Here is a 24,331-nt window from a genome sequence, read left to right as displayed (position 1 = left end):
CACTTAACAGGGAGCTGCCTCAGGCAGCCTATTCTTAGCTATTAATTTTGGCAAGAAAAGAAGAACTTTTTTCATAAGAATCTACAAGGGCTGCAGCAGGCTAGGTCTAATAGACTTCTTTACTGCAGCTCCATCACTCCCAGTGGCGCAGTATACTCCCGTGCCCCGGTTGCTGGGTCACTGCAGCGGAGGCTCCGGTTTCTTCCTAAGGTCAGTCACACACACACCACCCTCCGGGATCACGAGGCCGCTGATGGGGGCGGGCCGTGTGCGCACTGGCATGGACACTGATTACTGGGCAGCCGCTCCACTAGCCACCAGGGGGAGTTAAGGAGCACAGCTCTGGGGTTTTTTCTCCTATATTAACCCCATTTTGTACTACCCGCAGTGCATTGTGATAGGTAATGGGGCCTGATTCAGGTTGGATCGCAATCCAACTGCAAAAACTGCTAAGAGCATACGCATCCGCCTGCATTTTCTGCGGCACCCCGCAGATAATGCGATCGCCTCTGCCTGTGAATCGGTGAAGGGGGGGGGGGGAGGGGGGTCAACAACACTCCATTTCCAAGTCGGAGATGGAGCGGTGCGGGGGCACGGTTTCAAAATGGGGTCGGCAACGGAGAAACAGGAGGTGTGGTCAGAGCAGCTGCATGACATCACATGGGCCGGACTCTGCCAGTGGAGCCCCAGCGTCATGAGGTAGATTTTGTAGAGGCCGGGGAGGACTTCTGTTCCTGGGAACTAGCTGTGTTGTGCAGCTTTATTCCTCTGCCCCTACCTCTGGCAAGAAAGGACGCACCTCGCACTTTCGTGTTTCTTTGTGACCGAAAGGACTGCATTTGATAATGCGGAGCTTTCTTATGCTGTGAGGGAACATAAGGTAAAAATTTGATTTTCCAACTGTAGCTGTGCGTGTTAATGCTTTGTCCATCCTAGGGGAGGATTTCCATCGTAACCTATCCGTTGATGGAAAAGGATACGCCATAAGAATCCTTTTGGAAATCTGCAGTCTTTTATCTGGAGATTCCCAAGCTTTTTCACATAACTCGTTCAGCTCGTGTGACCCCCTCAAAGGTTACCTCAGGCTTCTTTCCCTTGTACATATGTACCCTCTAGTCAGGGACAGGGGGTTCCTCTGTGATGTGCAAAACATCTTTTATTGCCATAATCATATATCGAATGGATTTTGCCAATTTTGGCTGTAACTTTGCATCATCGTAATCGACACTGGAGTCAGAATCCATGTCGGTATCTGTGTCAACAATCTGGGATAGTGGGCGCTTATGAGACCCTGACAGTCCCTGCAACATAGGATCAGGCATGGGTTGAGACCCTGACTGTCCCAAAGCTTCAGCCTTGTCTAATCTTTTGTACAATGAGTTTACACTAGCATTTAAAGCATTCCACATATCCATCCAATCAGGTGTCAGCGAGGACACCACATTCATTTGCTCCCAATCCTCTCTAATATAAGCCTTCTTCCTCAGACATGTCGACACACGTGTACCGACACACCACACACACAGGGAATGCTTTTTCTGGAGACAGTTTCCCCACAAGGCCCTTTGGAGAGACAGAGAGAGAGTATGCCAGCACACACCCCAGCGCTATATAACCTAGGAATAACACAGTATCTTAATGTTTGTCCAGTAGCGCTGCTGTATGTAATTTGCGCCGAATTTTGTGCCCCCCCCCCTCTTTTCAACCATCTTCTCTACCGTGGTATAAGCAGGGGAGAGTCCGGGGAGCTTCCTCTCAGCGGTGCTGTGGAGAAAAAATGGCGCTGGTGAGTGCTGAGGGAGAAGCCCTGCCCCCTCGGCGGCGGGCTTCTGTCCCGCTTAAACTGTAAAATTGGCGGGGGCTCATACATATATAAGTGCCCAGCTGTATATATGTTATATTTTTGCCAAAAAGAGGTTTATATTGCTGCCCAGGGTGCCCCCCCTGCGCCCTGCACCCTTACAGTGACTGGAGTATGTGAGGTGTATGGGAGCAATGGCGCACAGCTGCAGTGCTGTGCGTTACCTCAGTGAAGATCATGAACTCTGCGGAGCCCGTCTATCCCCATGGTCCTTACGGAGTCCCCAGCATCCTCTAGGACGTTAGAGAAACTAGGATTTTAATACCTACCGGTAAATCCTTTTCTTTTAGTCTGTAGAGGATGCTGGGCACCCGTCCCAGTGTGTACTGTATCTGCAGTTATTAAATGGCCCTTAACTCCAGAACATTTATGTGGAGACAAACTTTCCTGACTTGACCATCTTCCTTGGACGTTTTCCCCCTGTGTGACTGCTCCCCAGCCTCGGAGGGTTGCATCTGTGGTCCCTAGGATCCAGTGCTGGATCCCGAACCATCGCCCCTCTAGGAGGTGAGAACTGTGCAGCCACCAATGGAGTGAGATTCTGGTCTTGGAAGACAGGATTATCCTCCGGTGCATGTGTAGGTGGTTATAGAAAGGTCAGTGATGTAGTGTGGGGTAAAGAGGGGTCAGTAAAGATACTAAGCTGAAGTACTTAGAACACTTCTTGAATTAAGACACAACCTGCAAGAAAAAGTATGCAATATGGGTGAAAAGGCAAATGTCAGAGGTCTGATACAAGTGACCAGCTCCATACCTTGCACCACATAGAGTTATGTTAAACTGGGATATGTTCTTTTTTGGTGTGTGTGTGGGTGTGTGTGGGTGTGTGTGGGTGTGTGTGGGTGTGTGGGTGCCAAAGGCTGCCTGCCTTATTGCTCCTCCCCCATCCGGCTCCCAAGCACCTCTGCTGCCCAGTGATCCAGGAGCCTGCTGCTAGGAAGAAGTGGCCGAGCTTCAGCAAGCGAGTCTGGAAACTGGCGGAGGAAGTCATGATAACCAGATAATGGGGAGTGGAGAGCCAGTTCCTCTTCTTACATTCCGCTGCACTTATTGTGGGGTAGCCGCAATCCCTTCTGCTGTACGGTTCCACATTACATTGTTTCTTGTCACTTCCTGTTGATGCAGTAAGGAAACATCCAGGAATTACAGCAGCTTAGTTTTTTTTTTTAACTGGTGCAATTTAGCTAAAACAGCTAACAGGAAATTTCCACTTAAATGGTATTTTCTAATCTTATCTGACCATGACTAAGAATAAAGGATACACAAGATAAACTCTTATAGCTATGGACCTTATCCATGTTTAAGCTCCATCAAATCTGTAATCAATAGCACTACATGCTCCCACTCTACCACTGTACTGTATACTCTACCTGTGTTTTTAAGGTAAAAACACCATTTAACCCCAGTGACACTTGAATTAAAGCAGCAGCCTCTATAATAGCATTCTTTAGCATTAATCCCAGGAAATCTGCAATCTTCACGCTCTTTGATAGCCACGCTACATTGCTGTTTACTTGGATGGAGCAGAGAGCACAACATCAGGACATAGGAAATATTACAATGCATGATAAGAAAGGTGTGAGCTCTACAGCAAGTCCTCTAACCCTTTGCCAGTGCCAAATACATAGGGCTTAACTCAGATCTGATCACAGCAGCAAATTTATTAGCTAAAACCATGTACACTGCAGGGGGGGGGGGGGTGTATAATATGTGCAGAGAGAGTTAGATTTTGGTGCGGTGTGTTCAAACTGAAATCTAAATTGCAGTGTAAAAACAAAACAGCCAGTATTTACCCTGCACACAAACAATATAACCCACCTAAATCTCTCTGCAAATGTTATATCTGCCCCCCCCCCCATCCCTGCAGTGCACATGGTTTTGCCCACTAGCTAACAAATTTGCTGCATCTGGGAATTACAGCATCTTAATATTTCTTTTTACAGAAGGTTCAGCAAATTACATTATTTAGTGAAATACTGTAATCATAACAGTTACAGGGATATTGTAGGTAGATTTATTGTCAGTGGATAAATGTAAAAATTAAACCCTTAGGCATAGTTCCCAAATGCTGTCATTGCAATCCAGATTTTAAGGATATCATGCTTGAGCACAGGTGACTTAATTAGAACTTCGGTCAATGTGAATTAACCATTGGACTCAACCATGGTTATCCTTAAAACCCAGGGGTCTATTTAAGATCGATCTTAATCGATGTTGGGCTTCCAGGTTGAAAAAAAACACACATTTACTAACATTTTAAAATTTATATAAAAAATCATCTGTTCGTAAATGCAGTGCACATGGTTTTGCCCAACTGCTAACAAAAATCCTGCTGCGATCAACTCAGAATTACCCCCCATGGCCCTCATTCCGAGTTGTTCGCTCGCAAGCTGCTTTTAGCAGCATTGCACACGCTAAGCCGCCGCCTACTGGGAGTGAATCTTAGCATCTTAAAATTGCGAACGAAAGATTTGCAATATTGCGATAAGACATCTCTGTGCAGTTTCTGAGTAGCTCGAGACTTACTCTGCCAGTGCGATCAGTTCAGTGCTTGTCGTTCCTGGTTTGACGTCACAAACACACCCAGCGTTCGCCCAGACACTCCTCCGTTTCTCCAGCCATTACCGCGTTTTTCCCAGAAACGGTAGCATTTTTTCCCACACGCCCCTAAAACGGTCTGTTTCCGCCCAGAAACACCCACTTCCTGTCAATCACATTACGATCACCAGAACGATGAAAAAACCGTGAGTAATATTCCTAACTGCATAGCAAATTTACTTGGCGCAGTCGCAGTGCGAACATTGCACATGCGCATTAAGCGGAAAATCGCTGCGATGCGAAGAAAATTACCGAGCGAACAACTCGGAATGACCACCTATGTGCACTGCAGGGAAGGCAGATTTAACATGTGCAGAGAGAGTTAGATTTGGGTGTGGTGTGTTCAATCTGCAATCTAATTTGCAGTGTAAAAATAAAGCAGTCAGTATTTACCCTGCACAGAAACAAAATAACTCACCCAAATCTAACTCTTTCTGCACATGTTATATCTGCCTCCCCTGCAGTACACATGGTTTTGCCCAACTGCAAACAAAATTCCTGCTGCGATCAACTTGGAATTACCCCCATCGAATTACCCCCATTTTCACACTGCTCGTGTATATAAGACATAGTTTGGATCGTAATACGCGTTACAACCGCAAAAACTATGAAGAGGATGGGGGCATATACGCAGGGTCCATCCTGTGCGTGTGCCTACATTTTCTCCGGGTGCCCCGCAGAAAATGCGAATGCCTCTGCCTGTCAATCAGTAGAGGGCGTACCTTCGCAGGTATATCGCGATCATGAGCCATGTCTCCCATTTTTGTCATTATAGGTGCTCTGTGAGCTGCTGGCCATGCCCCAGCCCCTCTGTCTCCCGTGAATAGACATTGAGGCTTATTCAGACCAGATCGCTTCAATTTATTTTCACCCAGCGGGCAATCAGGTCTGCACTGCACATGCGTATGCGCCACAATGCGTAAGTGCGACGGTCCGGAGATCACAAGAAGATTGACAAGAAGAGGGTGTTTGTGTGGGTGGCAACTGAATGTTTCTAGGGAGTGTCCGGAAAAACACTGGAGGGACCCGGCGTTTTGTGGGAGGATTTGTGACGTCACCTCAATGGCTGAGTAAGTGCTGAGCTGTGCAGCTCTTGTGCACATGTGATCACACACCTGCACAGCAAATGTTCCCTTCCGCTGTAGGCGGCAACTACCTGATTACAGGGATGCAAAAAACACACCCTAGCGATCAGGTCTGAATTACCCACAATGTGCATATTTGCAGAGCAACAAGCTACAGGGAGCCTTCCACCCCCCCCCCCCTTCCCCATGACTATGGGACACTGCGGCCCCCACAGGGGGGGGGGGGGGGGGGTTTGGGTTAGCTGGACATTCCCAAAAAAAGTGACTGTCCTGCAAAAATTGGTATAGTTGGGAGGTATGTTCAAATACATTTATTATTTTGCATGCAGGGTAAATACTGTCTTCTTTGACATTTAGCCACAAATGCTGCACAGCTGAATTACAGTATTACACTGCAATTAACAGTTATGCTAGGACATTCCCCCTCCCAAATCTACCTCTCTCTGCATGTTACATCTGTCCCACAGTGGCGTGCGGTGAGGTCAGTGGCTAGTGAGGCACTACAGCCATAATTTCCGCCGAATCCTGCAGATGACCCTTAGCCAATGCCCGCTACTGCCTCTGAGCCGATACCCGCTGCCACCGCCAATGGCTTACAAACTCTCCCACAATCAACTAACCCAGCCCTCCACCACTTATTTCTATCTCAGTCCGATGCCGCCAATGCCCGCTGCCTGCCTGCTCATTGTTCTTGTTATATATTATACATTTTTAAAGAAAAAAAAAATGAGTGTTTGGGACTGGGAAGGGTGAGGGAGGAGGACATGAATGCAATTTTGTTGTCCAGGGCTTCCATTAACTTAAAGGAGAAGGGTCTGAATGGGTTAAAAAAAAATGCGTGAGGTCCCCCCTCCTTAGTATAACCAGCCTCGGGCTCTTTGAGCCGGTCCTGGTTATTTAAATACTGGGGGAAAAATTGGACAGGGGTTCCCCGTATTTAGACAACCAGCACCGGGCTCTTAGAACGGTCCAGGTTCCAAAAATACGTGGGACAAAAGATGTAGGGGTCCCCCATATTTTTAAAACCAGCACCGGGCTCCACTAGCCAGAGAGATAATGCCACAGCCGGGGGACACTTTTATGTAGGTCCCTGCGTCCCTGGCATTACCCCTCCAACTAGTCACCCCTGGCCGGGGTTCCCTGGAGGAGTGGGGACCCCTTAAATCAAGAGGTTCCTCCCCTCGAGGCACCCAAGGGCCAGAGGTGAAGCCCGAGGCTGTCCCCAGCACCCCTGGGTGGTGGGTGCCGGGCTGATAGCCATGTGTGTAAAAAAAGAATATTGTTTTTTTTGTTGTGGAACTACAAGGCCCAGCAAGCCTCCCCCGCTTGCTGGTACTTGGAGAACCTCAAGTACCAGCAGGCGGGGAAATAATGGGCTTGCTGGTACCTGTAGTTCTACAACAACAAAAAATACCCAAATAAAAACACAAACACACACAGCGTGACAGTAAAATTATTGAGACAGGCTGTAGCATGTGGGTGCATGTAACCCTATAAAAGTGATGGATTGGGTGACTATTACAATACCCACTGTTGCTGTCTGAAAAATTATGGATTTATAGATTGCTCTGCCGAGACATGTTTTTTTCTAAAATGCACCACAGGTATGGATGGATAGTATACTTGACGACACAGAGGTAGGTAGAGCAGTGGCCTACTGTACCGTACTGCTATATATTATATTATTTATTATTATTATTATCCTTTATTTATATGGCGCCACAAGGGTTCCGCAGTGCCCAATTACAGAGTACATAAACAAATAATCAAACAGGAAAACAGCAACTTACAGTTGATGACAATATAGGACAAGTACAGGGTAAATAAACATAGCTACATCAGCAGATGACACTGGAATAAGTATCAGGTGGTAGAAGACTGCTGGATTTGGTGCAGCTGAAGATTATTAAAGTAAGAAAAGAGTAAGCACATGAGGGAAGAGGGCCCTGCTCGTGAGAGCTTACATTCTAAAAGGGAGGGGTAGACAGACAGGGGTGAGACAGATGGGGTACATAGAGAGCGTGGAACAGAGGTTTGGGATGAGATTTGGCTGGGTTTGGTGAAGAAGTGGGTCTTGAGAGCCCGTTTGAAGTTTTGTAGAGAGGTGGAGAGTCTGAGGGGGAGAGGTAGGGAATTCCAGAGAAGTGGTGCAGCACGTGAAAAATCTTGAAGGTAGGAGTGGGAGGAAGTAATCCGTAGGCAGGAGTCGGTGTGCATTAGCAGAGCGAAGAGGACGGGTGGGAGTGTAAAGCGAGATAAGATCAGAGATGTAGATGGGAGAGGAGTGGGTGAGGGCTTTGTAAGCAAGTGTGAGAAGCTTGAAATGGATTCTGAAAGGGAAGGGGAGCCAGTGAAGGACTAGTAAGAGAGGAGAGGTGGACGTAGTGCGTTTGGTGAGGAAAATGAGCCGGGAAGCAGCATTGAGGATAGTGGGAGTGGAGAGAGGTATTTGTCAGGAATGCCAGTCAGGAAGAGATTACAGCAGTCCAGTCTGGAGATGACCAGTGAGTGGATAAGAGTCTTAGAAGCATCCTGGGTCAGAAAGGGTCTGATCCTGGAAATATTTTTTAGATGAAAACGGCAGGTTTGAGAGAGGTGCTGAATGTGTGGTTTGAAGGAGAGGGAGGAGTCAAGGATTACTCCAAGACAGCGCACTTGGGGGGTAGAGGAGATAGTAGTGCCATCAATAGATAATGAGATTGTAGGAGGTGAGATTATGCGGGAGGGAGGGAAGATGATCAGCTCGGTCTTAGACATGTTAAGTTTAAGAAAGAGCTGGGACATCCAGGAAGTGATAGCAGAGAGACAGTTGGAGATACGAGTGAGGAGAGTAGGGGAGAGGTCTGGAGAGGAAAGATAGATTTGAGTGTCATCAGCATAGAGATGATATTGGAAACCAAAAGAACTAATGAGCTTACCTAGTGAGGACGTATAGAGAGAGAAGAGAAGAGGACCAAGGACAGAACCTTGGGGCACCCCTACAGTTAGTGGAAGTGAGGGGGAGGTGGAGTCATGAGAGGAGACAGAGAATGAACGGTCAGAAAGGTAGGACGACAACCAAGAGAGGGCTGTGTTACGCAGACCAATGGAGTGAAGGATTTGCAGTAGGAGAGGATGGTCCACAGTGTCAAAAGCAGCAGAGAGATCAAGTAGAATAAGTAGAGAGTAGTGTCCCTTAGATTTAGCAGCATGGAGGTCATTGCATACTTTTGTAAGGGCAGTTTCAGTGGAGTGGAGAGGACGGAAGCCAGACAAGCAGTGATTGTGAGGAAAGAAAGGAAGTAAGGCGGTTGTAGACAATACGCTCAAGGAGTTTGGAGGCAAAAGGGAGGAGAGAGATGGGTCGGTAGTTGGAGAGAGTGTTTGGATCAAGGGTAGGTTTTTTAAGAATAGGAGAGATGAGAGCGTGCTTGAAGGCAGAGGGGACAGTGCCTGATGAGAGGGAGAGATTAAGAAGGTGGGAAAGATGGGAAAAAGCAGAAGAAGAGAGGTGGCAAAGGAGGCGGGAGGGGATTGGGTCAAGTGGGGAGGTGGTGAGGGGACAGGAACGAATGAGGGCCATGACTTCCTCTCCAGATGCATGGGAGAAAGATGACAGAGTTGGTGCGAGGGATGGGGAGGGTTCGTAAGGGTTGGGAGAAGGCTGGTTACTGATAGTCTGGTGTGATGTGATGTCCTGACGTATGGAGTCAATTTTGGATGTGAAGTAAGTGGCAAAGTCAAGAGCAGAGAGTGAGGAAGGGAGACGAGGTGGAGGTGGGCAGAGGAGTGAGTTGAGAGTGGCAAAGAGGCGCCGGGGGTTGGAAGACTGGGAGGAGATGAGGTTCTTGAAGTATGACTGTTTAGCAAGAGAAAGGGCAGCACTGAAGGATGAGAGCATAAGTTTGAAATGGAGGAAGTCTGCCTTAGAGCGTGATTTCCTCCAGTGTCGCTCAGCCGTACGTGAGCATTTTTGCCGATATCTGGTGCATTTGGTGTGCCAGGGTTGAGGTGTTAATTTGTGAGGGTGAATAGTGGTTGGTGGAGCAACAGAGTCAAGAGCAGAAGTAAGGGAAGCATTGTATGTGGAAGTGGCTTGTTCAGGGCATGAGAGAGAGAGAATAGGAGAGAGAAGTGAGTCAAACAGGGAGGAAAGGAATGTGGTGTCAATAGCTTCAATGTTACGCTTAGTGATGGTAGCCTTAGGAGGTAGAGATGGGGAAGTCGAGAGAGATAGGTTGAAGGAGAGCAGGTGGTGGTCAGAGAGGGGAAATGGGGAGTTGGAAAAATCAGAAATATCACAGCGGTGAGTGAAGACCAGATCCAGTGAGCTCCCATTCACATGGGAGGGTGAGGAGGTCCACTGGGAGAGACCAAGTGAAGAGGTGAGGTTAAGGAGTTTAGAGGCAGGGGATTGTGTGGGGATGTCAATAGGGATGTTGAAATCGCCTAGGATAATGGTGGGAATGTCAGAAGAGAGGAAGTGAGGAAGCCAGGAAGCAAAGTTGTCGATTAATTTGGAAGCAGTGCCAGGGGGGCGGTAAATGACAGCTACTCTAAGATGGACTGGTTGGAAGAGGCATATGGCGTGGACCTCAAATGTAGAGAATATAAGGGATGGTTCTGGTGGTATGAGTTGGTAGGAGTAACTAGAAGGTAAAAGGACCCCAACACCACCCCCATGGCGACCCCCAGGTCGGGGTGTGTGTGTGAATGTAAGGCCCCCAGCAGAGAGAGCAGCAGCAGAAGTAGTGTCAGAGGGCGTAATCCAAGTTTCAGTAATGGCTAGTAGGTGTAGGGAGTTGGAAATGAAAAGGTCATGAGTAGGGACCAGTTTGTTATAAACAGATCTGGCATTCCAGAGGGCACAGGATAGGGGGTATGAGTTTGTGGGAGAGATGTGAATTAGATTTTCAGGGTTGCTGTAGCGATGAGGTGGGATTAAGTTTGAGGGCAGGGATGATGAGAGAGTAGTGATGGTACGGGTGCCTGAGCTAGGAGGGGAAACTGCAGGAGGTGGGCAGGGAGGGAGGTCAGTGTGATGTGGATGGGGGTGTGGGGAGGTGACAGGGAAGGGAGAGAGGGAGCAGGGCTGAGTTGTGGGGTAGCAGGACCATGGGGCAGAGGTGAATGAAAGTGGGGTAACAGGAAAGGTGGGGGAAGGAAACAGAGGGATGGAGGGGAGACAGAGGAGGGGAGAGAGGAGGAGGTGGAGGAGACTAGGGGGGAAGGCTAAAGATACATTATTAGGTAGACACTGAGTGATGTGGGGAGTATAAGAAAACCTTGACATAGTGTTAAGTAGGTAAATAGGTTGAGGGAAAGTGGAAGTAGGAGAGGAGACTGTAAGGCAATCCGAGCAGAAGAATTGCAGAAATGCAGGTGAGAAAAGCAGTGTAGGCTCAAGGGGTGTAGATTTAGTATGAAATGAGTCAAAAGCGTAGATAAAGTGGGTGCAGAAAAGTATTTGGAGTGTAAGAAATGAAAGGATTGTGAGAGGTTTAAGAAGCAATGGTAATTATGTTAGATGTTTTAAGTGTTTGCAGGTAAAATTGCATTGGTGCAGCTGTGCTTAAAAAACAAAATTACAATAATACAGATACAGGCATTTGTAGGTGAAATGGATGGTTTATGAAATGTCCAAGTAAGGTAGTTCTGTGCTATGTAATCAGATGCAACAATCAGGAGGTGAGTGATCTGAGGAGTAAGTGACTCACATTTGTTATTAGTTCTTCAGTTTTCTTTGTTTTGTTAGATTGGTGTGCTTCTGTTTTCCTTCTTTTTCACTTCGATTGAACGCTGATTGAACACTGCTGTTATGTGTCAATTTTATCACGCTTTGATAAAAATGCACGCTTAGATCAATAAATGCACAGCCAAATGGCTTTGCACAGCCTACACCATTGGACTTAAGTAGAAGACTATTACAAGTGAAACCAATAATTGAAATCTGTAACCACACCCCACCCCCTCAAATGCCAGGCAATAAATTACCTTAAAAACAACAACCAGGCATTCCACAAAGATTAAACTGGGTCTATATCATTCAAAACTTTAAAAAAGTACTTCAAAATCACATACTATGCAATAATGTTTCAATTTGCATTACCCAGCAGAATTAGCTTTGCATATATAGATATAGTGCAGCAGAATATATTGGTGGTTGTAGTCAATTGTAATTACTCAGCAGAATTAGCTTTGCATATATAGATATAGTGCAGCAGAATATATTGGTGGTTGTAGTCAATTGTAATTACCCAGCAGAATTAGCTTTGCAAATATATAGTGCAGCAGAATATATTGGTGGTTGTAGTCAGTTGTAATTACCCAGCAGAATTAGCTTTGCATATATATAGTGCAGCAGAATATATTGGTGGTTGTAGTCAATTGTAATTACCCAGCAGCAGCTCTACTGCACTCAACATCACCAGTGCTCACAATATATATAATGCTATATACTATGCCATAGTGGTGCTTACTATATAACACCTCCTACTGCGTTCCCCCTGGCAATGAGCATGACACCCAGAGAGTGAAACCCCTGGCAATGAGCATGACACCCAGCACGTGAAACTCTTGGCATTGAGCAGTTTTTGTAAAAGTAATTAGAAGCTTTACTGTAGGGCATAGTGTATCACAGATATTGTGGTGAGTGACATAATATGTTCCAAAGGGCATTAATGTGTTGGGCTTAACATGGTGGAAATTACTGTACTTTTATCCCTGTGGTGGCCGAGGTCTGTTGGTGCAGGGTCAAGAACTGGGGTGTAAGGTAGTCTTTGCCTGCAAGGCTACGCCCATTTTATGGAGACCATACCCATTTTTGCGAGGTCACGCCCCCCCCCCCCCATCCCGTCCGGAGCGCTCACGCAAATATAGTTTTTTTTTATATATATATATATATATATATATATATATATATGGGGGAGGGGCACAATTTTTAATGCCAATGGTGGCGGGGGGCACGCATTTGAAGCCAAATTGTTTAGAAACACCCCTGCAAGAAAATATCTGTAAATCCAATGTTACCATAAGTGTGGCATATACCTGCGCTTGCTCGCGGGGTGAGAACATCTCCCTAATTGAATTCAGCGATATGAATAGAGGTTGTGCAGCAGCCACAGAAAGGGTTAATCTCTGCAGCTTGTCACTAAATTACATTGTTGCAATTTTAGCTGGGAGCTGCAATAATTACTCTAATATATAACACAGCCAACACTTCTATATTCACACAATATACTGCATGGTGAATATAGAAGTGGTGCTTACTAAACAGCACCTCCTACTGCATTCCACATCACCGCTGGTCACACTCATATCAGGCCCATAATGCTGTATACTATGCCATAGTGGTGCTTACTATATAACACCAGGTGCTGTGCAGTGGTCAAAACACACTAACTGGTCCCATGCTGTTGTTGAACTAAAGGCCTATACACACGATGAGATTCGGTCTATGCTAATAGATTTAAAAAGGTTACATAAAAGCTACTTTATGTATTTATTCATTAAAGTTTTTAAGTTGTATTTTACAACCATACAATGATATGATATATAATGTATCGTATAATCATTACATAATGTTGATGGCATTGAATTGTCTCTGCCTTGACTAGTGGCAGCAGCTTCAGCACTAGGTGGAAGTGGATCTTGATCTTTCCCTATTTTACCCTCCACCTTTTTGTTCTCCATATTTTAATGTGTGGAATTATATGCCAGTAATATATCTGGAATTAGACGGTGGTAATGTCTGGAATTAGATACCACTAGATAGATACCAGATATCACTGCATACCCTCCAACATTTTACACACAAAAATTGGTACAAATTAGAAAAAGGGGCGTGGTCATGGGTAAAGGGGGCGTGGTCACGCCCCTTTTCCTATACTTTCAATGGAAGTTTGGAGAGCCAAAAATAGGTACAGACCATGAAAAAAAGGTACTGTACCTATTAAAAAGGTACAGTTGGAGGGTATGTCACTGTGACTGGAATGATGACATATGCACAGTGACAGGACACTACCACAGCACCCTACAGCAGCCATATGCGGCACAAGACACTGGAGTATTAGTAATGTACTGTAGTATACTGAGCACCACAAGACAATGAGCAGTGATACGGAGCACTGATGAGATTACTAGAACTGACACTGAGCAGCCAGATGCAGCACTGGACTATTAGTAATGTTCTGTAGTATACTGAGCACCACAATGCAGCACAAAACAATGAGCAGTGATACTGAGCACTGATGAGGATACTAGAACTGACACTGAGCAGCAAGATGCAGCACTGGACTATTAGTAATGTACTCTAGTATACTGAGCACCACAATGCAGCACAAGACAATGAGCAGTGATACTGAGCACTGATGAGGATACTACTGAGAACTGACACTGAGCAGGAGAGACACACTACAATTTCATCTTGCGCCTCTTTTTTTATTTATCTTTGCATCATGTGCTGTTTGGGGCTATTTTTTTAAGTGCCATCCTGTCTGACACTGCAGTGCCACTCCTAGATGGGCCAGGTGTTTGTGCTGCCCACTTGGGTCGCTTAGCTTAGTCATCCAGGGACCTTGGTGCAAATTTTAGGACTAAAAATAATATTGGGAGGTGTGAGGTGTTCAGAATAGACTGGAAAGGAGTAGAAATTATGGTTACTGAGCTTAATACTATAGGATCAAAATTACCCCCAAATTCTATGATTTTAGCTGTTTGAGGTTTTAAAAAAAAATCACCCGAATCCAAAACCCAAAAGGGTGGTTTTGCCAAAACGCGTCCGTATCCAAAACACAACTGCGGATCCGAAACCAAAACCAAAACATGAAACACGAAAAATGCCCGCTGCACATCTCTAGTTAGGGGAGAAGCATGTAGCCTTGTAGACTATGCACAGCTATATCTAGAAAAATATACGATCTAATCTTTAACCAACCAATGCAAGAAAGTATTTAATGTGAAAATACGAAACACTAGACTAATTGGAGGTGCGCCCTAAAGCAAATTACAATGTTAGGATTAGGGGGTTCGGAAAGACCTCTAGTGTATACACTACTATAATAAGAATTTACTCACCGGTAATTCTATTTCTCGTAGTCCGTAGTGGATGCTGGGAACTCCGTAAGGACCATGGGGAATAGCGGGCTCCGAAGGAGGCTGGGCACTCTAGAAAGATCTTAGACTACCTGGTGTGCACTGGCTCCTCCCACTATGACCCTCCTCCAAGCCTCAGTTAGGTACTGTGCCCGGACGGGCGTACACAATAAGGAAGGATTTTGAATCCCGGGTAAGACTCATACCAGCCACACCAATCACACCGTACAACTCGTGATATGAAACACAGTTAACAGTATGAAACAATAGAGCCTCTCAACAGATGGCTCAACAATAACCCGATTTAGTTAACAATAACTATGTACAAGTATTGCAGATAAACCGCACTTGGGATGGGCGCCCAGCATCCACTACGGACTACGAGAAATAGAATTACCGGTGAGTAAATTCTTATTTTCTCTAACGTCCTAGTGGATGCTGGGAACTCCGTAAGGACCATGGGGATTATACCAAAGCTCCCAAACGGGCGGGAGAGTGCGGATGACTCTGCAGCACTGAATGAGAGAACTCCAGGTCCTCCTCAGCCAGGGTATCAAATTTGTAGAATTTTGCAAACGTGTTTGCCCCTGACCAAGTAGCTGCTTGGCAAAGTTGTAAAGCCGAGACCCCTCGGGCAGCCGCCCAAGATGAGCCCACCTTCCTTGTGGAATGGGCATTGACAGATTTTGGCTGTGGCAGGCCTGCCACAGTATGTGCAAGCTGAATTGTACTACAAATCCAACGAGCAATAGTCTGCTTAGAAGCAGGAGCACCCAGCTTGTTAGGTGCATATAGGATAAACAGCGAGTCAGATTTTCTGACTCTAGCCATTCTGGAAACATATATTTTCAGTGCCCTGACAACGTCTAGCAACTTGGAGTCCTCCAAGTCCCTAGTAGCCTAGGCACCACAATAGGCTGGTTCAGGTGAAACGCTGACACCACCTTTGGGAGAAACTGGGGACGAGTCCTCAATTCTGCCCTATCCATATGGAAAATCAAATAAGGGCTTTTACAAGACAAAGCCGCCAACTTTGATACTCGCCTGGCAGAAGCCAAGGCCAATAACATAACCACCTTCCACGTGAGATATTTCAGATCCACGGTTTTTAGTGGTTCAAACCAATGTGATTTTAAGAAACTCAACACCACGTTGAGATCCCAAGGTGCCACAGGAGGCACAAACGGGGGCTGACTCTGCAGCACTCCTTTTATAAATGTCTGAACTTCAGGTACTGAAGCTAGTTCTTTTTGAAAGAAAATCGACAGAGCCGAGATCTGTACCTTAATGGAACCCAATTTAAGGCCCATAGTCACTCCTGCTTGCAGGAAATGCAGAAATCGACCTAGTTGAAATTCCTCTGTTGGGGCCCTTTCGGCCTCACACCATGCAACATATTTTCACCATATGCGGTGATAATGAGTTGCTGTAACCTCTTTCCTGGCTTTAGTAAGCGTAGGAATGACTTCCTCCGGAATGCCCTTTTCCTTCAGGATCCGGCGTTCAACCGCCATGCCGACAAACGCAGCCGCGGTAAGTCTTGGAACAGACAGGGCCCCTGCTGCCGCAGGTCCTGTCTGAGTGGCAGAGGCCATGGGTCCTCCGATATAAATTCTTGAAGTTCTGGGTACCAAGCTCTTCTTGGCCATCCACGAGTATCGTTCTTACTCCTCGCCTTCTTATTATTCTCAGTACCTTTGGTATGAGAGGCAGAGGGGAGAACACATAAACCGACTGGTACACCCACGGTGTTACCAGAGCGTCCATAGCTATCGCCTGAGGGTCCCTTGACCCGGTGCAATATCTTTTATAGCTTTTTGTTGAGGCGGGACGCCATCATGTTCACCTGTGGCCTTTCCCAATGGTGTACAATCCTATTGGAAGACTTCTGGAGGAAGTCCCCATTCTCCCGGGTGGAGGTCGTGTCTGTTGAGAAGATCTGCTTCCCAGTTGTCCACTCCGGGAATGAACACTGCTGACAGTGCTAACACATGATTTTCCGCCTATCGGAGAATCCTTGTGGCTTCTGCCATCGCCATCCTGCTTCTTGTGCCGCCCTGTTGGTTTACATGGGCGACTGCCGTGATGTTGTCTGATTGGATCAGTACCGGCTGGTTTTGAAGCAGAGGACTTGCCGGCCTCAGGGCATTGTAAATGGCCCTCAGGTCCAGAATATTTATGTGTAGGGAAATAACCTGACTTGACCAAAGTCCCTGGAAATTTCTTCCCTGTGTGACTGCCTCCCAGCCTCAAAGGCTGGAATCCATGGTCACTAGGACCTAGTCCTGTATGCCGAACCTGCGGCCCTCTTGAAGATGGGCACTCTGCAGCCACCACAGTAGAGATACCCTGGTCCTTGGAGACAGGGTTATCAGCCTATGCATCGGAAGATGCGATCCGGACCACTTGTCCAACAGGTCCCTCTGAAAAGTTCTTGTATGGAACCTGCCTAATGGGATTGCTTCGTAGGAAGCTACCATTTTTCCCAGGACTCGCGTGCAATGATGCACCGCTACCTATTTTGGCTTCAGGAGGTCTCTGACTAGAGATGACAACTCCTTGGCTTTCTCCTCCGGGAGAAACACTATTTCTGGTTTATGTCCAGAACCATCCCCAGGAACAGTAGACGTGTCATAGGAACCAGCTGTGACTTTGGACTGTTTAGAATCCAACCATGCTGTTGTAGCACTTTCCAAAATAGTGCTACCCCGACTACCAACTGCTCCTTGGACCTCGCCCTTATAACGAGATTGTCCAAGTACGGGATAATTACAACTCCCTTTTTTTTGAAGGAGTATCAACATTTCGGCCATTACCTTAATAAAACACCCTCGGTGCCATGTACAGTCCAAACGGCAGTGTCTGGACTTGGTAATGGTAATCCTGTACCACAAATCTGAGGTACTCCTGGCGAGGATGGTAAATGGGGACATGCAGGTAAGCATCCTTGATGTCCCAGGATACCATGTAATCCCCCTCGTCCAGGCTTGGAATAACCGCCCTGAGCAATTCCATCTTGAACTTGAATTTTTTTGTTCAAGGATTTTAAATATAAAATGGGTCACACCGAACCATGCGGTTTCGGTACCCCAACCCGTGTGGAATAGTAACCCCGTCCTTATTGAAGTAGGGGCACCTTGAGTATTACCTGCTGGGAATACCGCTTATTAATTGCCTCTAGCACAGCCTCCCTGCCTGAGGGAGTTGTCAGCAAGGCATATTTTAGGAAACGGCTGGGGGGAGACATCTCGAATTCCAGCTTGTACCCCTGGGCGTGCAGGGCATGGCGGCCTTTTGCGGCAATTGGATGACCCCTAGTTCGCATTAAACACCTCCACCCTCCTTCGGTGTGGGGCTCATGTTGGCTATGCCCCAGCCCCTGAAGCATTCAAGCTGATTTCATGCAGCAGCTAGGCACTGTAACAGCTCCAGAGCTGCTCTGTAAGGCAAGTAAAAGGGCTTGGGCCCTGCAGCACTACCTGTAGTTCGCATTGTGCGTTGGAAGGCACAAATTAAGCAGACGAGAGAAGTCAGGATAGTGCGCAAGGGCATAGAAGGGAGCGGCTCAAGAAAAAAGAAGTGTAAACAGACAGCAAACTAGGCTGGAGAGAGACATGAGACAAAGAGATCTGAATTATACGAGAGCCGACCAGGGGAAACACAAATTATGCAGTCAAGTTTCCCACATTTGGGGAAATCGCAGGAGCAGCACACCCAGAGTGCAATTGGTGAGCCTTGCCCTGGGAGAAGCACATTCATGATCATAGTATCTTACCTAGCAGGTAAGAAGGAGTTGGGCTAGAGCTGGGGAGGGTCGCTGCTCGGGCACCCCCCTGTCAAGTGAAGGAGATCCAACTGAGGCAGCACAAGGGAACTCTCGAAAGAAGAACAAGGCTAGAGGAAGATCTGAGACAAAGAAATCTGACTTTTACCAGAGCTGACCAGAGGAAAGCACAAACACAGTCCCCCACTACCACAAATAATGCTGTCAAGTTTACAACATTTGGGGAAATAACAGGGGTCAGCATACCCAGAATGCAATGAATGAACCTCACCCTGGGAGAACAATCTTCATGACCATGGTATCTCCTATGCAAAATAAGTATGATTTGGGATAGGGCTGGGGAGGGCCGCTGCTCAGGCACATCTCTGTCAAGAATTTATAAAGTCTATACATATATATAACCAAATGTCAATATATATATAGAACCCAGTGCTCCTATCAAAACTTATCTATTTCACCAATTTGTTGCTTATTTAATCTTTATACATCTATTAATTTTCACCATATATTATAAAATGGTGCTCCCATAGGTAGTACTGTTCTACTAATAATAAACCAAATTTTAAAGATAATCACACTTGTTATCAAGGGAGCGCAAAAAATAAAATATACAAGCTCTTTATTTTTAAAAAATATATATAGACAGAAGAAACCCACATTCAATAAAATACAATGGAGTCAACATATATAGGCACCACTATCCATATCTAAATGTAATCAGGATCTATTTCATATTGCCCTTGATGACAACGGAATGTTTATTAAAGTGTCCAAAAAATCCTCCTGGATACAGCTGTTGTAATTTAATCGTTACTTTCCAATTGTAATTGATACATTAAATTCCTTCTTGTGGATGAACAGCAACAGTTGTAACCAACGCCTCTTATTTACTGCAGTTAAAGTTCATATGTAACTCACGTGAGTAATGAAAGAAAACAGGGGGAGAGCGCTGTGATGGTTGGTGAAACACAGCGGTATGCTACGACCCCCGTTAACCGTGGCTGGATCTTATTGGCACTCGCGGTCGGGATATTTCTTCCTGCCGTGGGTAGAGACCTCCTTTTGCTCGGTCTCAAATTGCTTTTTCCCCTTCACCGCTGTCTTTACATCAGACGTCCGCCGTGATGTAGCTCGTTCATGAACGGGCTTATATCTCAGCAATTAGAGTGTCCGGTAATCACCTTCCTTACGCGTTTCTCCGCTGTTATCCAAGAGCGGTTTCGTCAGAGGATACATCAGCAGCCTAGCAGGCTCTTTTTAAAATGCACCGGACCAATAGTATTACTAATTAGTTGATTGGATACATACATGTACTAATTGGATGCATACATGTAATGACTCACATATGGAACAACTTTCTAATTGCATTTGCACATATAAAGGCATTTCATAATATAAAAATAAGCAACATGGTGATTAAAAATAATAATAAAATAAGCAACAAGGTGGTTTAAAAAATAACAGAAAATATATAATCTATATACAGATTAACCTATAATCTTTCAATCAATACCTCATATCTATAATCACATATACATAATTCAGAGACTCAGCACTAAGGATCCCCATTTACTTATATAAAACCTTTTAGGGTAACATAAATCCAGGCCACTACTAAAGCAGTTCTTGTGGCGCAGGGGAAACATCACCTGCATTCTATGCAGCTAGTCCCATGTTCGAATCCAACCCGCTCAGCTTAACATCAATATTATTTATTTACTTTTAATGGGATCATTCTATCAATTCATTTTTACCTTTAATTTTTGTTAATATTATTTCTATATTTCATTATTTTAACCCCTGGAATAATTACATTGCTGTTTAAACAACAAAAAGAATTGAAGAAAAAATAAATATTAAACAGACAATTTAAGGATTCGAAGATTTAAATATTTAAAGATTTTAAAATTTAAAACAGGGAGGGGGGGGGAGGGAGGGGGGCCTTTTGGGAGAAGGAGGGGAAAATAATAAAAATAGAAAAAAAATATATATATATAGAACCAAGAGAAAGTGTAAAAAGAGGATGGAGGAAGAAATCTGATGTTCATCATTACTAGTGGATTTTACTAAGGAACTTTAAAGAAATACACACAACAGGGTTATACAGTTTCATCCTAAGAGGAAAGCTGTTTCCAAAATAGCTACTTCTAATAATTTTGTTTATTTATTAAACATACAATAAATGGATATTCAATAAATAATATATTAGGTAAATCAATAGATAAAATCTTCAGAGACTGCCAATGTTGTTCAGTTCGATGCTCTCATTCAGACCATCAGGTGTAAGGGTACCCAAAGAAAAAATCCAAAATGCCTCCCTTGTCAAGTAAAGGAGATTCAACTGAGGCAGCACAAGGGAACTCTCATCTGGGGACAACAACTGCAGGGAGAATACATATTTTCAGATGAACATGGGAGGGCAGAAGGCTGCCTAATACTGAAGCACCCCCAAACAACAAACCAAATGCAACAACTAGTACAAGCATTCCTGGGGGAAGGCCTGCAGCAGATGGATTTGCATATGGTGATGTCATCCAAGCAGTGGGTCAAAGTTGGCTTCAACCCTCGTCTGCATATGAAAAGAGAAAAGGGGCGTGCAGGGCATGGCGGCCTTTTGCGGCGCTTGGATGACCCCTAGTTCGCATTAAACACCTCCACCCTCCTTCGGTGTGGGGCTCATGTTGGCTATGCCCCAGCCCCTGAAGCATTCAAGCTGATTACTTGCAGCAGCTGGGCACTGTAATAGCTCCAGAGCTGCTCTGTAAGGCAACTAAAAGGGTGTGGGCCCTGCAGCACTACCTGTAGTTCGCATTGTGCGTTGGAAGGCACAAAGTAAGCAGACGGGAGAAGTCAAGATAGTGCGCAAGGGCATAGAAGGGAGTGGCTCAAGAAAAGAGAAGTGTAAACAGACAGCAAACCAGGCTGGAGAGAGACATGAGACAAAGAGATCTGAATTATACGAGAGCCAACCAGGGGAAACACAAATTATGCAGTCAAGTTTCCCACATTTGGGGAAATCGCAGGAGCAGCACACCCAGAGTGCAATTGGTGAGCCTTGCCCTGGGAGAAGCACCTTCATGATCATAGTATCTTACCTAGCAGGTAAGAAGGAGTTGGGCTAGAGCTGGGGAGGGTCACTGCTCGCGCACCCCCCTGTCAAGTGAAGGAGATCCAACTGAGGCAGCACAAGGGAACTCTCGAAAGAAGAACAAGGCTAGAGGAAGATCTGAGACAAAGAAATCTGACTTTTACCAGAGCTGACCAGAGGAAAGCACAAACACAGTCCCCCACTACCACAAATAATGCTGTCAAGTTTACCACATTTGGGGAAATAACAGGGGTCAGCATACCCAGAATGCAATGAATGAACCTCACCCTGGGAGAACAATCTTCATGACCATGGTATCTCCTATGCAAAATAAGTATGATTTGGGATAGGGCTGGGGAGGGCCGCTGCTCAGGCACATCTCTGTCAAGTAAAGGAGATTCAACTGAGGCAGCACAAGGGAACTCTCATCTGGGGACAACAACTGCAGGAGGTACACATATTTTCAGATGAACATGGGAGGGCAGAAGGCTGCCTAATACTGAAGCAACCCCAAACAACAAACCAAATGCAACAACTAGTGCAAGCATTCCTGGGGGAAGGCCTGCAGCAGATGGATTTGCATATGGTGATGTCATCCAAGCAGTGGGTCAAAGTTGGCTTCAACCCTCGTCTGCATATGAAAAGAGAAAATTGGCATGCAGGGCATGGCGGCCTTTTGCGGTGCTTGGATGACCCCTAGTTCGCATTAAACACCTCCACCCTCCTTCGGTGTGGGGCTCATGATGGCTATGCCCCAGCCCCTGAAGCATTCAAGCTGATTTCTTGCAGCAGCTGGGCACTGTAACAGCTCCAGAGCTGCTCTGTAAGGCAAGTAAAAGGGTGTGGGCCCTGCAGCACTACCTGTAGTTTGCATTGTGCATTGTAAGGTACAAAGTAAGCGGATGGGAGGAGAAGTCAGGATAGTGCACAAGGGTATAGAAGGGAGGGGCTCAAGAAAAAAGAAGTGGAAACAGACAGCAAACTAGGCTGGAGAGAGACCTGAGACAAAGAGATCTGAATTATATGAGAACCGACCAGGGGAAACACAAATTATGCAGTCAAGTTTCCCACATTTGGGGAAATTGCAGGGGCAGCACACCCAGAGTGCAATGGGTGAGCCTTGCCCTGGGAGAAGCAACTTCATGATCATAGTATCTCACCTGGCAGGTAAGTAGGAGTTGGGCTAGAGCTGGGGAGGGTCGCTGCTCGGGCACCCCCCTGTCAAGTGAAGGAGATCCAACTGAGGCAGCACAAGGGAACTCTCGAAAGAAGAACAAGGCTAGAGGAAGATCTGAGACATAGAAATCTGACTTTTACCAGAGCTGACCAGAGGAAAGCACAAACACAGTCCCCCACTACCACAAATAATGCAGTCGAGTTTCCCACATTTGGGGAAATCACAGGGGTCAGCATACCCAGAATGCAATGAATGAACCTAACCCTGGGAGAACAATCTTCATGACCATGGTATCTCCTATGCAAAATAAGTATGATTTGGGATAGGGCTGGGGAGGGCCGCTGCTCAGGCACATCTCTGTCAAGTAAAGGAGATTCAACTGAGGCAGCACAAGGGAACTCTCATCTGGGGACAACAACTGCAGGGAGAACACATATTTTCAGATGAACATGGGAGGGCAGAAGGCTGCCTAATACTGAAGCACCCCCAAACAACAAACCAAATGCAACAACTAGTGCAAGCATTTCTGGGGGAAGGCCTGCCGCAGATGGATTTGCATATGGTGATGTCATCCAAGCAGTGGGTCAAAGTTGACTTCAACCCTTGTCTGCATATCAAAAGAGAAAAGGGGCGTGCAGGGCATGGCGGCCTTTTGCGGCGCTTGGCTGACCCCTAGTTTGCATTAAACACCTCCACCCTCCTTCGGTGTGGGGCTCATGTTGGCTATGCCCTAGCCCCTGAAGCATTTAAGCTGATTTCTTGCAGCAGCTGGGCACTGTAACAGCTCCAGAGCTGCTCTGTAAGGCAAGTAAAAGGGTATGGGCCCTGCAGCACTACCTGTAGTTTGCATTGTGCGTTGGAAGGCACAAAGTAAGCAGACGGGAGAAGTCAGGATAGTGCACAAGGGCATAGAAGGGAGCGGCTCAAGAAAAGAGAAGTGGAAACAGACAGCAAACTAGGCTGGAGAGAGACCTGAGACAAAGAGATCTGAATTATACGAGAGCCGACCAGGTGAAACACAAATTATGCAGTCAAGTGTCCCACATTTGGGGAAATCGCAGGGGCAGCACACCCAGAATGCAATGAATGCACCTAACCCTGGGAGAACAATCTTCATGACCATGGTATCTCCTATGCAAAATAAGTATGATTTGGGATAGGGCTGGGGAGGGCCGCTGCTCAGGCACATCTCTGTCAAGTAAAGGAGATTCAACTGAGGCAGCACAAGGGAACTCTCATCTGGGGACAACAACTGCAGGGAGAACACATATTTTCAGATGAACATGGGAGGGCAGAAGGCTGCCTAATACTGAAGCACCCCCAAACAACAAACCAAATGCAACAACTAGTGCAAGCATTCCTGGGGGAAGGCCTGCCGCAGATGGATTTGCATATGGTGATGTCATCCAAGCAGTGAGCCAAAGTTGGCTGGAACCCTCATCTGCATATGAAAAGAGAAAACGGTTTTGCAGGGCATGGCGGCCTTTTGCGGCGCTTGGATGACCCCTAGTTCGCATTAAACACCTCCACCCTCCTTCGGTGTGGGGCTCATGTTGGCTATGCCCCAGCCCCTGAAGCATTCAAGCTGATTTCTTGCAGCAGCTGGGCACTGTAACAGCTCCAGAGCTGCTCTGTAAGGCAAGTAAAAAGGTGTGGGCCCTGCAGC

At 46.1% G+C, this 24,331-nt stretch overlaps 7 non-coding genes across 7 annotated transcripts; all 7 read right to left on the bottom strand.

The window, feature by feature from the left end:
• Positions 1 to 18,243: 18,243 nt before the first annotated feature.
• Positions 18,244 to 18,406, bottom strand: LOC135035008 (U1 spliceosomal RNA). The gene has a single exon (XR_010230100.1). It is a non-coding gene; the product is annotated as a U1 spliceosomal RNA (small nuclear RNA).
• A 152-nt stretch (positions 18,407 to 18,558) lies between these two features.
• On the bottom strand, positions 18,559 to 18,722 carry LOC135035044 (U1 spliceosomal RNA). Its single transcript, XR_010230137.1, has one exon. It is a non-coding gene; the product is annotated as a U1 spliceosomal RNA (small nuclear RNA).
• A 2,625-nt stretch (positions 18,723 to 21,347) lies between these two features.
• LOC135035005 (U1 spliceosomal RNA) lies at positions 21,348 to 21,510 on the bottom strand. Its single transcript, XR_010230099.1, has one exon. It is a non-coding gene; the product is annotated as a U1 spliceosomal RNA (small nuclear RNA).
• Positions 21,511 to 21,662: 152 nt separating this feature from the next.
• Positions 21,663 to 21,826, bottom strand: LOC135035035 (U1 spliceosomal RNA). The gene has a single exon (XR_010230126.1). It is a non-coding gene; the product is annotated as a U1 spliceosomal RNA (small nuclear RNA).
• Positions 21,827 to 22,500: 674 nt separating this feature from the next.
• LOC135034966 (U1 spliceosomal RNA) lies at positions 22,501 to 22,663 on the bottom strand. Its single transcript, XR_010230066.1, has one exon. It is a non-coding gene; the product is annotated as a U1 spliceosomal RNA (small nuclear RNA).
• Positions 22,664 to 22,815: 152 nt separating this feature from the next.
• LOC135035013 (U1 spliceosomal RNA) lies at positions 22,816 to 22,979 on the bottom strand. The gene has a single exon (XR_010230105.1). It is a non-coding gene; the product is annotated as a U1 spliceosomal RNA (small nuclear RNA).
• Positions 22,980 to 23,650: 671 nt separating this feature from the next.
• On the bottom strand, positions 23,651 to 23,813 carry LOC135034988 (U1 spliceosomal RNA). Its single transcript, XR_010230086.1, has one exon. It is a non-coding gene; the product is annotated as a U1 spliceosomal RNA (small nuclear RNA).
• Positions 23,814 to 24,331: the final 518 nt, after the last annotated feature.

The sequence above is a fragment of the Pseudophryne corroboree genome, unplaced genomic scaffold (genome assembly GCF_028390025.1).
Source record: "Pseudophryne corroboree isolate aPseCor3 unplaced genomic scaffold, aPseCor3.hap2 scaffold_588, whole genome shotgun sequence".
NCBI classification, from domain to species: domain Eukaryota; kingdom Metazoa; phylum Chordata; class Amphibia; order Anura; family Myobatrachidae; genus Pseudophryne; species Pseudophryne corroboree.
Note: the sequence above shows the minus strand (reverse complement) of the source record. Positions and strands in the feature narration are given on the sequence as shown.